Source organism: Sus scrofa, chromosome X, assembly GCF_000003025.6.
Source record: "Sus scrofa isolate TJ Tabasco breed Duroc chromosome X, Sscrofa11.1, whole genome shotgun sequence".
NCBI lineage: Eukaryota > Metazoa > Chordata > Mammalia > Artiodactyla > Suidae > Sus > Sus scrofa.
In genome coordinates, this window is record NC_010461.5 from 20219555 (window position 1) to 20232679 (window position 13125).

Below are 13125 nucleotides of genomic sequence, written 5' to 3' on the forward strand. Positions count from 1 at the left end.
GTGCAGTCCTAAAAGGACAAAAGACAAAAGAAAAAAAAAAAAAAAAGTGTTTGGTGGTAATTCTGGAACAAAAATGATGACATCAGGTTGTGTTCATGCTGCTTATAGTAGCATGGTTGAGGAGATCCCATTCTTGACATGCCATACCATTAAATGGAGGTGCTAGGAAAGTACTTAAGTGCTGGTTATCAATATTTTGAAATCATGTTAGTGTGGGTATACAAGTTATTTCTCACTTTTTTTCACTTGAAAAAAAATTAGTCTTATTTACCTTTCTGTGAATACAGGCTATGTCACAGTGCAGTGGAATTTTCTATAACTGATGGAGACAAGTCATTTATCATTTAATCGCTTGAAAAAAATCAAGGTAAAAGCCTTCAGAGGAAATTTACCATCAAGTACATTCTCAGAGATTTCTTATTACTGTACCTTTGCTTTTTCTTTTTGAAAGCAATTTTATAATTGTAAGAGGTCTGAAGGAAAAGACCAATTGCATTCTGGGAGTTTTTAAAAAGTTGTGACAGGAAACTAAAATATAAGGCCTCTGTATTTAAAGAGACTTCACACCAATACGCTATTTGCTTTATAAATTTTGTGTTCTTTACTGTTTAAAAATACCTTTACCTAACATTTAGTGAATTGAATAAGGAATAAAGCATGTAAGATTCGGATGAATGTAAAGGATACGTTATTTAACGTTTAACTAGTAAGTTTTAGTCACAGTTTGGTTTCAAAGTTCAATATGGAAAAAGCATAAAAGTTTCACTGTTGAAAATGCCAAATACACACTTTTGGAGTTGATAGATGTTTTACTTAAACGTATTTTTCTAAGTCTTCTTAAACTTTGAAAAGCTTAAGTAGTTTGTAAAAAACATTCATTTCCCAATTCTGCTACCTCTCTCTGTATTTATTAAATGTGAAAAATTCATTATTTATAAAACAACTACACAAAACACATACTTCATAGACTCCCCGACTTTGAAATACAGAGAAAATATACACTCCAAATTCCTCTTTATTGCAATGTGCGAAACCGGTTCAAAATGTAACATTTTTCCTTATTTTTTCACCCCGTAAACTAATAAAATCAGGTTCCCTGATTGAACAATTATTAAAAAAAAAAATTAAACGGTTTAATAGGTGCTCTAGGATAACCCTTCTCCCCCTCCTCTTGCCCACACACTCATTTAGACTGGCAAGCCTATTTTCATTTTATTTCAAAGATCTTTTTTTTTTTTTTTATTTTTTTATAGCGAAGGCAGGGGACGGCGGGGGTTGCTAAATTTATCTTCTTCTCCAGCCACGGGAATGAAGAAAACACATTTACTGCGGGCGGGGGTCTGAGGGCCTGCAAACAACTCGAGCAGGCGCCTCGGCTAGGACCCGCGCGGAGAGGCGGTAGGTCTCCGGGGAGGGCCCGGGGGGCGGCCGCGGCCCACTGGAGATGGTGGGGGGCGGCCGGGCCGGGTGTGGGCCGCCTGCCTCTCCGCGGGGTCGGCGGACCGCGGCCCCGCGCGGGCTTTAGGGCCGAGGCGGCGGCAGCGGCGCGTGTGTAGCGGCGGCGGCGGGCGGGAGCGCGGAGGAGGTGGAAAGAAGGGGGGCGCTGTCACGGAGACTCCGGCCGCCGGAGACCCCGCCGCAGCGAGGCCACTGGGCTCCCCGGTCGCGGGGCGTGAGCGCGCCGACCGGGGCGCCAGGGGGACACACCGGGCGAAGGAGGGGGCCTATCTACCCTTCCGCATTTTCCTGGGTCTCTCTCCCGGGCGGTGACGTGACGTGCTGACGGCGGGCCCGTGCCGGGGAGCTGGGCCGCTTTTTGTCAGCTCCGAGCTCGGCCCCTCCTCCCTCCCTCCGCCCGCCCCACCAGCCGGAGCCCGGCCCAGTGCTCCAGAGAAAGGCCGGCCTGCAGCACCCGCCACCGTCGCCGACCGCCCGCACGCCCGTCCGGTGAGTTCCGGGCGCCGCCGCGGCCGTGGGGCCTAGAGCGCGCGCAGGGGCCTGGTCCCGGCCTGGTCGGCGGCCCGCGTGGCGCCCTTCCGCGCTAGGCCGGGTGGTGTGGCGCGCGGCGCCGAGCAGGCCCCAAGGAGGCCGCAGTTAGGCCTGGGGAGGAGCCCGGCTGCCCCGAGCGGCGGCGGAGGCGCGCTCCGCAAACGGGCGCGGGTTGGGGGAGGGTCGCTCGGTGCCTCGGGAGGCGGCTGAAGGGCCCCGGGTCGGTGCCGCGGCCGGCCCGGGGCACCGCGCGGGGGCAAGGCCTGGCAAGGAGGCGAAGGCTGCAGGCGTGAGGTGAAGGCCGCAGGCCGGCCGGGCCGATTTTCGCTATGTAAATATCGGCGGGGGGGGAGGGACGGGGGACAAGATGGCGGAGGCTCGGCGCCTGCTGCAGGGGACGATTGAGGGGGTTGCCGGGAGGGGGAGCCGCCATCTTGAAGGCGGTGTCTGAAGTGAAAATTCCGCTACAGCCCGTGAGGGGGGGTTGGAGAGCGGGCGGCGGCGGCGCCGGCGGATCCGGTGCCGGGCTCCGAAGGCCCGGCGCGGCTGCGTGTGCGCGCGGAGGGGGCGTGCTCGCTCCCCACAGCGGCCATTGCCCTCGCCGCCATAATGGTCGCTCCAGCTTCTGGCGCTCGGCGGCAGCGCCACCTTCCTGCCCTGCCTGCCTGCCGCAGCCCCGTGACTGGCTGCTGCTTCCGCTGCATTTCAGCTGTGCTGCCGCAGGCGGCCATCGTTGGCCCCTGGGTGCAGGGGCCATCTCGTCCCTTAGCGCCCACGGCCTCGTGCCTTTCCCTGGCGCTTGTAGCTACTTGAGGGACGTCGGGGCGGATGGCGGGCCAGGGATCTGGACTCATGACTGCAAATGGGACCCCAAGACATTTTATTTTTACTCTAGCGAAGTCACACGTGACTGTCAGGGTGCCCTCGATGCGGTTGTTTTCCAGCAATCACTGCCATCTCTAGTGAAAAAAAAAAAAAAAAGGAATGAGAAAGAAAAAAAATTTGATAGGAAGTAGTTTTCACCACCACACTTTTATCCAGTAAGGGAAAAAGTGCAAATTGCATAGCACGGTACCGGGGGAATAAAATTTTACGGAGTCGTTTGAATTTATTTGGGACAACTTTCTAGAAAAGGTGTATTTAAGCTGTATGCGATCTGTTGAGGGCGGGTGCTTTTTGTCAGGAGTAAGAAAAGGGCAGAAAGTTGTTTTTTCTTTGTTTTTTGCTTTAGTTTTCTTACTGAAGGACAACACAACGTGATGCAGTGTTTATTGTTTATGCACCTGGCATGGCATTTAGTTTCTCTATTTGATTTGGAAAGGTGGAAATACATCCCTTAAAGTAGTCTGATTGTATACTCTGCTTCTCTCCTGTAAACTTGGAGCCTAGGTGCTAAGAAAGATTAAAAAGGTTCTTGCAACGCAGCCGATGGCTGCAAGAATTTCGTTCTTCAGAAGCAGATGAAATGAGGTGAAGTGCTCTGAAGTGCTGCGGGGAAGGTACAGCCAATTACTGGGGTTTCAGAGGAAGACACGGTTAGGGGACATTTTGAGGTGGGTAGGATTTTGTTAGACTGAGGTGGGAGTGGGCAAAGGGCACGTCAAGAGTGAAGCCTCAGAAAACAGCAGGTATTTATGATTTGGCTGGAGTGGATGGTGTAGGTAGAGGAGTGGTGGCTAAATAAGGTAGATGGTGGATGGGCTTGCTTTCCAGGTGGGGGGTGCTTAGACTTGATGGGGGGGTAGGGAGCCCTCACCTGGCCGAGTGATGACGCACCCGAGCCTGACTTTGTAGTTCCTTGGCACTTCCACTGGCCTAGGAAAGTTTCAAAGTTTAGAAATAGTGAGAGTAGCAAGTTAACCAGTTTTTCACTACAGAAATGATTATCAAGAATGTTCGGAAGTTCAGCTAATTTTGCTACTTTTTGAATGATCCATTTGTAGAGAACTCCTTTCTTTCTATCCTAAATTCTCACTCGTAGTAACCTTTTGCTCAGTTATTGTAATTTCTGTAGTAAACAAATGGGGAGGGGTTTCTAGCTTTTCACTTAACCGTGGTTGAAAATTACAGGACCAGTGCTGTGGGTTACTTTTTGAAAATGAGCAGTGAACCTGTAAGTATCCCCATGGTAATTTTTAAAGAAGTCAGTTTTGAAAAGTAGGTTAGAAGAGCAATTACTGAGAAGGCAGTAGCCTTCATATGGCCTTTTTGCAATCCCTGTTCTTCCATCTGGTAAGAGGAATCATCTTGTTGTTTGAGAGGGTAACTAAGGCTCTTTGCTAAGCTAAGTCTTCCCGTATTTTCACTATTCTAGATGCACATTTTGGGAAATGTGTTTCCTAGAACTTTATGATATGAATTTATAGGTATTGTAAATATTCACTAGGAAGTTGAGTTTTTAGAGCAGTAGTTGCTCTGTGGGAGGGAGGGAGGGAAGAAACTGCAGATTCTCATGTTTTTTTTGTAAAGAGTCACGGTCTAGAAAAGTTTGAGATACAGTGCACTGTAAGAGGCTGAAGCAACTAGAATCGAGTTGCTAAGCCTGGCTGTGGTTGATGAAATGGTAAACAGAAACTTGAAAGAACCAGTTGCTTTATATCTTGATGGCTGGAAAAGACATGGAAGAGCTCTAAAAAGGAGAATTGTATTGCACACGTAGTACAGCAGCAGTGGATGTTCTGGTACAGTGAGTGGATGATTAAGATTAAAACTTGGACTCAGGTTGTACAGTTAAGAAGACAGAAGTATATGGTTCAGAAGGATTTCTCTTGGAATCAGTTAAATATAAAGTGCTTTTTGCCTGAAAGGATAGACCTCGATGGTCTGGAAAACAGTGGAGCACCAACCATCTTGGATGAGTGAGTGTTAGTTTTTAATTTATGTATATCTTTCAGATAGATGCCGGTTTCCTTTTTTAAAAACATGCTCACAGTGCATTGAAGAAAAACTTCTCCATGTTGATTTTTGTAAATGCCTCCTCTCTAACCCCATCTGGACTTGTATTGCCACTGATGACCTTGTTTGCATTATTTGTGTTTGTGCACGCTGGCTATTCCAGACTTTTTTTTACTCTTAAACTCCTCAACCTGTCCTTGAAACCCCTCGGCCTCAGCAGAGATTATGTAATTTTTTACTTAAGCCAGAAATAATAGATGATTATCTGACCTAAGCAGGTGAGTTTCTTTCCTTCCTCATAATGCTCTTCCTTGGTGTCTACCTAGGCTGTCCTATTCTTTCCTTGAAGGAAGAATTAGCCTCCTCCAGGCCCAGATGCTCTGCCTCTGGGAGCCACTAGTCCCAAAGGATGGTGCTCTGTCGGTGTGATTCTGCTGCTTACATCATTGTCCTCTAACTCTGCTGGTGCCTTTCTTTTGCCTTATAAACATTCCTAAGTTTGTTCCTCTTACAAAGCCTTACCTGTTTTATCTTTCCTTTCACCAGGACTTTTATTTCTTTTCATCCCACTATTCCTAGACCCACTATTTCCCAAACTGGGAAACTGCCACCCCATGTCAGCAGGGGTGTCATATAAAAGTGTTTTGTCTTTCAGAAACTCTGTGCCTTCTTCTGTCTTCTGTCATTTGTTCTTGAATCTTCTTGCCTGGATTTGGCATCCTATGTCCACACTTTCTTCTAGTTTCTCATTTAGCATTTCCAGTTGCCTACCAACCATCTCCATTCAGGTGTCTTACTGTTTAAACATGGCTGAAATGAAATTTATCCAGCGCATAGTAGATGCCCAGTACGATTTATTGAAATCTTTTTTTGTTGTTGTTGTTTTGTTTTTGTTTTTTTTAGGGCCACACCCATGGCATATAGAAGTTCCTGGCTTAGAGGGTGAATCAGAGCTGTAGCTGCTGGCCTGTGCCACAGCCATAGCAACACAGGATCCTTAACCCACTGAGTGAGTCCAGGAGTCCGAATTCACATCTTCATGGATACTACTTGGGTTCATTACCACTGAGCCATGACGGGAACTCCTAGAAAAGTTAAAACCAATACCCCCCCCCAAAAGCCCCTAAAACAACTCCTAGCTTGCTTTATGTTTATGACATCATTTTTCCGGGCTCATTCTTCTCTGTCTCATATAGCAACATGGATATCTTTTGATTTAGCATTTAACCTATTTTAATTGTGTATTTTTATTTTTGTCATCTTTTCTGAACTCTGGATATAGAGAAAGGTTTTGCTTTATCCTTTCCTGGAGCAGCACCTGGCACATGGTAATGACAATTAGCTAAAAATAGTTATCTCAGTTACTGGGTTTTGAGAATTGTATGTAGATGATTAGTTTTCAACTATTCAAGCATCTGCCTTTGACCAGGGGGTGTATATATTAAGGTATACCTCCCATTGCTTAAATTTACGGTTAATATGGCCAGTTTACTCTTAATTCCTGTCAAATTATTTTTCTAAATAACTTTTTATAAAATTCAGGAGTCTTGTAACTGTATTTTACTCAAAGGGAGGTATGTTTTAGGTAACTGCGTGGCCTTGAAGAACACAGACATTAAGATTTTAAAAATTGGAGTTCCCGTTGTGACTCAGCAGTAACGAACCCGACTAGTATCCACGAGCATGAGGGTTCGATCCTGGCCTTGCTCAGTGGGTTAAGAATCTGGGGTTGCCATGAGCTATGATGTAGGTCTTAAGGCAGGGCTCAGATCCCGCATTGCTGTGGCTGTGGTGTAGGCCGGCAGCTGCAGCTCCAATTCGACTCCTAGCTTGGGAACTTCCATATGCTGTGGGTGTGGCCCTAGAAAGACACACACACACACACACACACACACAATTTTAAATACTTAAAATTTAAAAATTAGGAAATATTTCAGAATTACTGAAAAGCAAATACCACTCAGATTTAACAGATCTTAATATTATAACATGTTTGCTTTGTAACTTTTTTGTATGTTTAAAGAAAGAAAACCTTATGGATCAGTTAAAGAGTGCCTCTCCATCCCATTCCTGTCTTTCTTTGCCAGAAATATCCTAATATCCACTGACCTAATATGTATGTACCCAAAACAATATCAAGTACTGCTTTGTGTGTTTTAACTTTACATGAGTGGTATCTTACTGTGTTGATCATTTTATATATATTTTTCACTTAGTGTTGGAGACCACTGAACAGCTGAACTCTGCAGAAGACAAATATCTGCTGACGCAGAGTTCTAAAGTACAGGCAATGTGATTTTGAGATTTATTCATGTTGTGTGTGGATCTAGTTTCGTGGTTCTCAGAGTGTGCTCCAGGAATTCCCAGGGATCCCTGAGATTCTTCCATCCCAATTCTTCTGAACACTGCACAAGTACTGTACAGAGGCCACACGAAACATGATGTCATGATAGATTGAACTCAGAAGCAGTTATGGGAATCCAGCTGTCCTCTATTAAGCCTGCCTTTGAAGAGATTTGCAAAGATGTAAAACAGTGCTACTCTTTTCACAATTTTTTTGTTTTGAAAAATTGTTATTTAAAAATAAGTGTTCATGTTTTCATACAGTGGGTTTATTATTTTTTATGAATTAATACTTTTTAAATGTCTTACGTTTAATTTCTTTTTTTCCTTTTTTTTTAGGTTTAATTTCTAATATAAACATCTGTAGATAGAACCTACATAAACAGAAACTCTTTGGGGTCCTCAATTTTTAAGAGTGTGAAGAAGTCTTGAGTCCAAGAAGTTTGAAAACTGTTGATCTAGTTCATTCATTTTACTTACATTTTAATATATAAATGTACTGTGGTTTGTTATGGAGGGACCATTAAGTTGTCAGCGGTTTTGCAATTTCACATGGTGTTGCTGTGCACATCCTATACAGGTTCTTCTCTCTTAGGATTATAGAAATAGAGTTGCTATATTCAAGAGTCTGTACATTTGTCAGCCTTACTGGGAATTGCCAAATTGTCGAATTGTATTCCATTTGACACTCCCACCAGCTGTGGATGAGCCTCTCTTTCTCCAGACCATTGCCAAAAGATTAGACTTTGCAATTTTTTCCATTCTTTTGGGTATAAATGGTATCTCATTGCTGTTTCCATTTTGCATTTCTTAGATTACTAGTGTTGTTGAGCTTTTTCCCCCACATATTATTGACCATTTATTTGAGTTTTCTACAGTGCCTATCCTTGGTCCATTTTTTATTGGATTGTTGCCTTTTTCTTATTGATTTATGGTTATTCTTTTTATATTCTCAGTACTAATGATTAGTAGCTAAACACACTGAAAATATCATTTCCTAGTCTGTGGCCTATCTTTTAGCTTTGTTTAAAGAATATTTTTGGGGGGGACTTCTTAACATGAAAGTAGTCAGTTTTCTCAGTTTTTAAAAAAATTTTTTAATTTATGGCTGTGTTTTCTTGTGTTGGCAAGAAATTCTTACCTTGTCCCAAGGTCAAAATGATGCTGTGCTTTTTCATATTTAGGCCATTAATTTATCTGGAATTTTTTCTGTTGTGTGATGTAGGAAATCTGATTTTATCTTTTTAATATGAATTTGCTGAAGAGTTCAGCCTTTCTTCTCACTGATTTGTAACACAACTCCTGAAGTTTATCGAATTCTTACATACGTACATCTGTTTCTACTTTCTTCTGATTTCATTGGTCTGTTTGACTGTACCTATACCACTCTGATTTAACAATGATAGTTTTATAATTAAATCTTAGTAAGTATTCTTTTTCTTCAGGATTTTAAAGCTATTTTCCTTCCTTTATTTTTTGGGTCAGTTTGTTGATTTCTATGAAAAATTGCTGGCTTTTTATTGTATTTGCATCAAATTATACAATAAATATAGATGCATATTTGCACATGCATGTTAGCCTATAGGTATATACTAAGTAGTTAAGTAGTGGAGCTTGGATTTGAATCAGGGCATATTCTACTTTTTGTAAAGCTCCTGCATAACTTTTGTTAGATTTTTTTTTTTTTTTTTGCTAGAAAAAATTTGTGTAATTTTTGTTATATTGTGAATAGGATTTTCTTTTAGATGTTATTTCTATTTAGTTATTGCTGATATATAGGCAGTACTGTAGGCTACTATGGACTCACTATGAATTGATCATGTAACTTTCTTATTAGCTTGTTTTACACATTCTGAAGTAATCCCCCCTCCCATTTTAACATCTCACAGATTCACATAGATCTTCAGTTGATGGTATCCTATAATCACTGTTGTCCAGGTAGTAGTCATGGTGTAGTTATGATGTAATGACTTTACATGTACATACTTGGTCAAGACTCTTCATTTTGTCATCACTTAAATGAGTTCGTGTGCTGTTGTGTTGTAATTTCATGCCAAACAATACAACTGAAGGCAGAAAGAATTGTGAAGTGGGTTTCTTACTGGAAAGAAAATCCCATAGATAGTAATGGACCATTTTCAGAAATGCCACATCACCAACACTCTTGGCAGAGGACAGTATTGTTAGGAAAGATTGAATAGCTTCGAGTAGAAAGGCATTCTATAGTAGGACCTTGAATGTGAAGTTTTAGGAGTATCCTACCAATTTCTTTGGCTTCTCTTTTTCCTTCTATATCTTCATAAGATATAATAAAAACAAGTCTAAGTCTAAAGAATTTGTCTTGATAAATCACGAGATTTCTAGATAATGTAGCATCAGTTTAAATTGGTAGTATATTTTTCTTAGTTATGGGTAAAATAAGGATGCATTTTAAAACTGGTGGTAGTTTTAGAAGCAGTGAAATTGAGTAATGACAGTTTATGATTTTAGATGTGGTGAATAATGATGTTTTATTTCTTCTTTTCCATTCTTTTTTGCCTTTTTTTTATTCGTTTTCCTTTACTGACTAATGGTTCTAGCACAGAGTTGAATGAAAGCATTGATAACAGGCATCATTGTCTAGGTACTTTAATGTTAATATGTAATGGAGTGCTTCTAATATTTCATCATTAAGTATGATATTTTGGTGAGTTATTTTGGGAGTGGAGATATTTATTAGTTTATATTTATTCTCTTCTACTTAGCATTTTAGAGTTTCCATTATGAACAGGAGCTGATTTTGTAATGTTTTTGCTGTATCTGTTGGTGTGATGAATTGTATTCATGGATTTTGTATTTAAAATTATCTTTGGTGTCCTTGGATATTTGTATCCTTTTGTTATTGCCATGTACTTTTCCTTTTTATGGTAACTTCTTAAGATGTGTTGGGGAGTACTTTTTTGAAACCAGTTAGTTGTATTTAATAGAGATGATATGTTTTTGGAAAGTTAGATAGAATTCATAAAGGAAATTGTCTTTGCGTAGTATCTTTTTTTGGTGTTTTTTTTTTTTTTTTAATTTTTATTTTGTTGTTGTTGCTATTTCTTGGGCCACTCCCACGGCATATGGAGGTTCCCAGGCTAGGGGTCGAATCGGAGCTGTAGCCACCTGCCTACGCCAGAGCCACAGCAACGCGGGATCCGAGCCGCGTCTGCAACCTACACTACAGCTCACGGCAATGCCGGATCCTTAACCCACTGAGCAAGGCCAGGGATTGAACCCGCAACCTCATGGTTTCTAGTGGGATTCGTTAACCACTGCGCCACGACGGGAACTCCTTGGTGAGTTTTTTGATTAATAGTTTCTTTCCTGGTGATAAGTCTTTTTGGCTTTTCTTGAGGTTTTTTTTTTTTTGTTATTTATGCAAAATGAACAGTATTCTAGAAAAATAAAAAATTTCAAATACATTGGTATAAAATAATAAGCTGAAATGACTTTAATATGTCTAATTTAATTCGTTTGTTCCTTTTTTTCTAATTAGTACTGCCAATAGCTTGCCTCTATTATAAAGGCTTTTCAAATAGCTTTTTTAAATTGACCCTTTGCTTCTGCTTATATGGTTAATATTTCTATTTTATTTGTATTTATTCTGACATTTAAAAATTTAAGTTGGAGGTTTGGCTCATTAGTTTTTTTTTTTTTTTAAGTGAATTTTATTTTTTATTTTTATTTTTTTGTCTTTTTGTCTTTTTGCCATTTCTTGGGCTGCTCCCATGGCATATGGAGGTTCCCAGGCTAGGGGTCTAATTAGAGCTGTGGCTGCCAGACTACACCAGAGCCACAGCAACACAGGATCCGAGGCGTGTCTGCGACCTACACCACAGCTCACGGCAACGCTGGATCGTTAACCCACTGAGCAAGGGCAGGGATCGAACCCACAACCTCATGATTCCTAGTCAGATTTGTTTACCACTGCGCCACGACAGGAACTCTGGCTCATTAGTTTTTAATCTGTACTCTTATATGCCTTTAACACTATAAAAATTTTGGAGTTCCCTTGTGGCTCAGCAGGTTAAGGATCAGACATTGTCGCTGCTGTGGCGTGGGTTCTGTCCCTGGCTTAGGAACCTCCACATGCCTTGGGTGTGGCCAAAATAGGGGAAAAAAAAACTATAAAATTCTTCTGAACTATAACTGGATACTGTGAATTTGATGTGAACTGATTTTTTTTTTTTTTTTTTTTTTGTCTTTGCTACGGCTGCACCCTTGGCATATGGAGGTTCCCAGGCTAGGGGTCCACTTAGAGCTATAGCCGTTGGCCTACGCCACAGCCACAGCAGCTCGGGATCCAAGCCACGTTTGCGACCTACACCACAGCTCACGGCAACGCCAGATGCTTAACCCACTGATCGAGGCCAGGGATCGAACCTAAAACCTCGTGGTTGCTAGTCAGATTCATTAACCACTGAGCCACATGTGAACTCCTGAATTGATTTTTTTAATTTTTTTTATTTATTTTTTTTAAATTTTTTTAATTTTTTATTTATTTATTTTTTTTTTTTTGTCTTTTTGCTATTTCTTTGGGCCGCTCCCACGGCATATGGAGGTTCCCAGGCTAGGGGTCAAATCGGAGCTGTAGCCGCTGGCCTACGCCAGAGCCACTGCAACGCGGGATCCGAGCCGTGTCTGCAACCTACACCACAGCTCACGGCAACGCCGGATCGTTAACCCACTGAGCAAGGGCAGGGACCGAACCCGCAACCTCATGGTTCCTAGTCGGATTCGTTAACCACTGCGCCACGACAGGAACTCCTGAGTTGATTTTTTTAATTATTTAGTTCTAAATATATAGAAATTTTCATGGTGTTCTTATCCATTGAATTATTGAGACTTAGCAAATTATGGAAATTTGGGCGGGGCTATTATTTCTGTGCCATTTATTTCTAATTTATATTATAGTTGGGGAGTATTAATACAAAAAATAGATCGCATTTTTCTGTACTAATAAACAATTTGAAAATCCCATTTAAAAGCCAGGAGTATCCATTGTGGCTCAACAGGTTAAGAACCCGGCTAGTATCCATGAGGATTTAGGTTCAATCCCTGGCCTGGCTCAGTGGGTTAAGGATCTGTCATTGCCTCGGGCTACATTGTTGGTCACAGTTGTGGCTCCAGTTCCATATTGCTGCGGCTGTGGCTGGCGTAGGCCGGCAGTTGCAGCTCCAATTTGACCTCAGCCTGGAACTTCCATATGCCGCAGGTGCAGCCTTAAAAACAAACAAATTAATTTAAAAAAAAGCTAGTATAATTTATGGTAAGGTCAGAGAACATTCAATACCTTGGAATAAATCTAATAAAGCTTATTAAGACCTTTAGTAAAAGCATTACTCAGAGAAATGAAAAAAGAACTAGTAAATGTTCATGGATTGGAAGTGTCAATATTAAAAATATGTCCCTTTTGACATAGAGGGACCAGTCAAACCCCAAAAGGATCTTTTTCTTTTTTCCTTTCTTTCTGCCTGCCTGTCTCCTTCCCTTCCTCTCTTCCTCTTTTTCTTCCCTTCCTTCCCTCCCTCCCTCCCTTCCTTCCTTCCATTCTCAAATCTATATGGAAATGCAAAGGGCCTGGAATAGTAAATGCTGTCTTGAAAAACTTGGACTACCGTACATCAAAGCTTATTATAAGGTTATAATGATTAAAATACTGGCTACAAGGCCAAATCGATCAGTGGAACAGAACAGAGTTCAAAAGCAGACCTGCATATATAAGGTCAGTTGATTTACAACAAAGCTGTTGGGATTTTGATTGAATGTAGAGGTTGAAAAACTATGATGCAACATATTCAAGGCCAAGATTCGTTTCTCTCTATGTTTATCGCTTTTTTTTTTTTTTTTTTTGGCCACACCCTCCGCACGTGG

At 41.7% G+C, this 13125-nt stretch overlaps 1 protein-coding gene across 8 annotated transcripts in view; it reads left to right on the forward strand.

Moving 5' to 3' along the window:
* ZFX (zinc finger protein, X-linked) overlaps positions 1258 to 13125 on the forward strand; it is a 52878-nt gene continuing 41010 nt past the window's right edge. Inside the window, exon 1 of one of the 8 annotated variants that reach the window (XM_021080656.1) lies at positions 1258 to 1398. The gene's annotated coding sequence lies outside the window, so the exon portion shown is untranslated. Of the gene's footprint in view, positions 1399 to 1513; positions 1948 to 2042; positions 2321 to 2893; positions 4222 to 4417; positions 4848 to 13125 lie in introns of those variants that run through there. The other 7 variants (XM_013986016.2, XM_021080660.1, XM_003134981.6 and 4 more) reach the window with 7 other exon arrangements.